We start from the raw sequence: 4,444 nt of genomic DNA, 5'->3' as shown, positions 1-4,444 counted from the left end.
CTTAAACAATTATTTTAAAAGTTCTGAAGATGCCTTACAAAATTGTTCAGTAATGATCAAACACTTTCCAACAGGTGTTATTCATTGCACCATACAGCTTCATAGTCATGACCGATGTGTCAACCTATATCACGTTACAGTGAGTAACAAACATGGTTTTGTTCGCAGGTTCGTGCCATCCCCTGGCCCTCAATGAGCCCAGACCTGAACCCTATCGAAAATGTGTGGTCTCTAATGGTTCATGAGCTGGAGGAGGAGCTGCGCCAGCCGGCCGGCAGCTCAACCAGGACGAGCTCTGGGCCGCCGTCTTGGCGAAATGGGAGGAGCTCCGCCGCCGCCCTGGCTACTTCCGGAGCCTGGTGGCCTCGATGAGGCAGCGGCTGGAGCAGTGCTCCGAGGCGGCGGGCGGCCACACCTCCTACTAAACCGTTCTGTTTTTTTTTTTTGTCATCTTATGTTAAAAAACAGTGTGTTGTTTATAAATTTTACTTATGATACCTACATGTGATTAGTGTGCAAGATGTATATTAGTACAAATGTGACTCAGTGACAAGAGGCTGATGCCTGATTTTTTTTTCTTTCGTGATGTGATATTCAGGGGGCTTGAAACGTCTCAACTATTAGTGCGAGCTAGGAGTGCTATGATCAGCAGCACTTGTATATAGCATCGCTGGATTATGTGCAGTGAGAATAGACTTGATTACTCAACCTTTTATCCGACAAACCCCAGGTCTTCACTTGGAAGAAATATATAGCTGACACTCCTGGCATGTCTTTTTATTATTTGAAGAACTGTTAAGCTTCGTTTTTAGACGTAGCTGCTACTAGCATGCAGTCATTCCTCTATTGCAGTCATTTCCTCTAACAATGAATTAGTCAACTCTAATTCATTGACAGCGAGAGTTTTATCAGCACCCAGGGCTTCGACAAATTTTGAATGACTCCGACTACTAATAGAACTGTTCACTCCGACCGACTACGGTTCCGGCTTCGGCATCTTTTGCATTGAGGATTCCTAAAACGGTTGTGCAAAAGATGAAAAGGAAGATTGGTGCACTATGTGATATTTATCTTAATTGTCGCCCGTGGAAAGGGCCGCACCCTCCTGAGGTTTTTCACGAATAGCGAAAAAGGCGACACGTAGTGCCGCCAGCTTTCCGGCTACCTTATGGACCATCCTTTGCGCAGCTTTTGGCGAAAAAAAAATTACTGGGTCAGGTCAGGTAACAGAGCTATGACGTCACAAAGGTAACAAGGTCAGGCCGATTTTGCACGAAATCGTAGTTTTTCGTGCTTTTAACGATGCTATCGGTTACACTTTGGCATTGTTTGGGTCAAAAGTGACTGACATGGCACTGACACACCCTCCATTGACCTATGTAGGGTCAAGGTCAGGTCCGGTCTAGTTCAGGTCAGTGACCTCTGGTGACCTCTTGAAGTTTGACTTTCCGGCGGTAATTTTAAGCCCTGAATTCGAATCTGACGGCCAAATAAAGCTCGGGCACTTGGTTTATTGAGCGTCTAAGGCAGTGGTCGGCAGGTCATTCGGGGTCGTGCCCCCTTTTTGGGCGCCAGGCAGGGCCATTACCCCCACCTACCAGACCCCATTGCTGACACAACTATGTTTACTGAAATTCCATACCGTCCTGGAACTCTTTGGGTATTTGTGCATTTCCAATGCATCAAATTTAAAACATGACACTTCCTCCACAAAACATTTAATGCCTATATCCCAGTAGCGGCGGAACACCTTCAATTAAGGGGGAGGGGGAGCACTGCCGACTTTTGGTCCCATTCTTTCCATGCAACGCCCATAGGGCTAATGTTAAAATGCAAAAATCAAAGGGTGCACGGTGCCCCGGTGCCCTCCCCGTTCCGCCGCCTATGCTATACCCCATTTAACCCTTGTACGTATAGGGGCGGCTGGTGGTTTTTCGTTAAAAGCTCACGTAAACGGCATTGGATCACGACCAAATTGTACCCTCGAGCCCATCATTTTTTTTTCACCGGCCCGGAAAATATCATGACCTGAGACCAGTTTTACCAACAGAAAAATAACCGCCTGCCGGAATTTTTGCCTCAAGACCGCTTCACATACGGAGCGTAAACGCGATGGGCTCGTAAGCGGATAGGGCTTTACCGTTTACGCTCCATATGTGAAACGATCTTTAGGCAAAAATTCCGGCAGGCGGCTATTTTTCTGTTGGTAAAACTGGCCTCTGGACCCATAATGACCGTTGGCTTATGAGCTTTTTCTGAAGATCATCTTGAGCCATAAAATCTCACTTCAAGAAGTTAAAGCGGGTCCCGATTTTCTCGACACTTATCATTGCCCTCTTGAATGAGACGGAATGACCAAGGACCTTAAAAATGGGCAGCAGCGGCTTCCTATGGTCACGGGTAGCACGCTCGTCTTTTTTATGCACAGCTCCATATCAGAGTCCGAGAGGCCGCGGGGGTCCGATCGACTCCTCCCCCTTACGTTAGCGGCTGTTGAAACGCCAACAGACGGGCGACGGTTAAAAGTTGCAGCTGCTTTTGAACGACTGTACGGAGGGGTGAGATGGTGAGGCGAGCAGGTACGTGAAAATTGGTATCTAATCAATAGTGTGCACTGTGCCTTTGGCCTGGGCTAATCTTTGAACCCTGGGATGCAACAGTCACGATGGCTCCATCACTGGAGCTACAAACTCTAAAAAGATAGGCTTTCTCAGAATCCCTCATTACCCCCACCGAAAGGGCTCCATTACCCCCAAAGGGGGCATGCCCCACCATTTGCCGACCCCTGGTCTAAGGTCAAGGAGAAGTCGCCGACAGGTTAGACCACATTTCCGACCCCAACTGTCAGACGGCATTTTCGACCACCCGGGGCGCGAACGCGACCCCGCCGGCTTCCGGGCGCTCTGCCCCGGAAGTTATCGCGTAAAATGTGACAAACTATACACCAAAATGCACCAAATTTATCCAGAAATACGATGGTGAAAATTTCATGACGATATCGGCCATAGCGGCGACGCTACAGGCGCCCAAAGTTAAAAAATGCCGATTTTCCCGAACTTTGATCTTTAACCTGCCAAACCTAGGTCAAATATTGACCTATGGTCAAAAGTAATATGCGCAATCGCGAGCTCTCGTCGAGAGCAATACGCTGTTTTTCCGCTAAGCTCTACGACGACGCGTTTCGAAACGGCAGAAGGGGTCGTACCCCCCCCCCCCCCCGTGCTGGAAATGAGGCCGCTTTCTGGTCCCGGCGTTTTATTCTCCTCGCGGGTTAATCCCGTCCAGCGTTTAGCCTTTCGGGACCCACTCAGGGTCGCGGTTGTTTTCGCCGCTCGCCCCAGTCGAGATGCGAAGTTAATCGTCACACGAAGCTTATTTAGGGTCAGCCAAACCAGTCTAGTCTGGAGTTACTGTTAAATGTATGCATATAGATGAGAGAAAAATGTTTTGTAGAATCGATTAATTTCGAAGTCGTATATTCAGAGGCCCCAAATAAACTTCGTGCGACTATCAACTTTGCATGTCGAATGGGCCGGGCGGCGAAAACAACCGCGGCTCTGAGAGGGTCCCGAAATGCTAAGCGCTAGACGGGGCTAACTCACCCGGAGAATAAAACGCCGGGACCAGAAAGCGGCCTCATTTCCAGCACTGCCCCCCCCCCCCTCCATTGGAAAGGATGGTGAAATGCCGTCCACGGGCGAGGGTTAAATTTTTAAATTGCAAAGTTCTCAAGCGCCGATTCGGGCAACTTTTATAACGGTAATACCGAGGGGCACGCATTCGTGACGCATGCCCAATAAATGTGAATTGTTATGTCACATTGACGTTATGTTACCATATAGTTTGGAGAAACAAAAAGTCTAGTTCAGACAGAATGGCGGTGGCCATAGGGAAGTTGTGGCATTTTCGCTTATAGTTCGGCTCAGACTTCCGGTGAGATTTGTGCTTCCGGTACTTATATTAAGGTGAGATGAGCATTTTTGAGAAACATGGCAAACTTCCATTTATAGTACCTAAACAAAAAGTGTGGTCATGGTCTGGAAGAGCAAGGTTAAGAGCAAGGAGCAAGGCCAAAAACATCAGGAGTTTTTCTATAAAACGTTGCGGTGAGAGCAAAGAGGGCGAGGAATTTAAGGACGATCCGAAACTACGTAACGGCACACCTTAAAACACAGAAGCCTCTTTAATCGCATTCCTACAGAAAGGGGTCTTTCCCCGGCTGGTCGGCCATATTACAGTAAATAGTAATACACCGTTTCACCATGTCTGTGGCCTGCCTGTGTAGGGAACAGCTATCTACTGACACCGCCCGGGCCCGCTCCCCGCAAACAGCCACCGTGATCAGTGGACTTCAAGCAAACCCAAAACTTTGCTGGAGAAATAACCCCAATATACACAGTACACACTGCCGCACTAACTCCGCGCGGGCTGCGACTGCATGAAT

This window comes from Amphibalanus amphitrite, unplaced genomic scaffold, assembly GCF_019059575.1.
Source record: "Amphibalanus amphitrite isolate SeventyFive unplaced genomic scaffold, NRLGWU_Aamphi_draft 001172F_arrow, whole genome shotgun sequence".
NCBI lineage: Eukaryota > Metazoa > Arthropoda > Thecostraca > Balanomorpha > Balanidae > Amphibalanus > Amphibalanus amphitrite.
The sequence above is the reverse complement of the archived record's forward strand: the minus strand, read 5'-3'. Positions refer to the sequence as shown.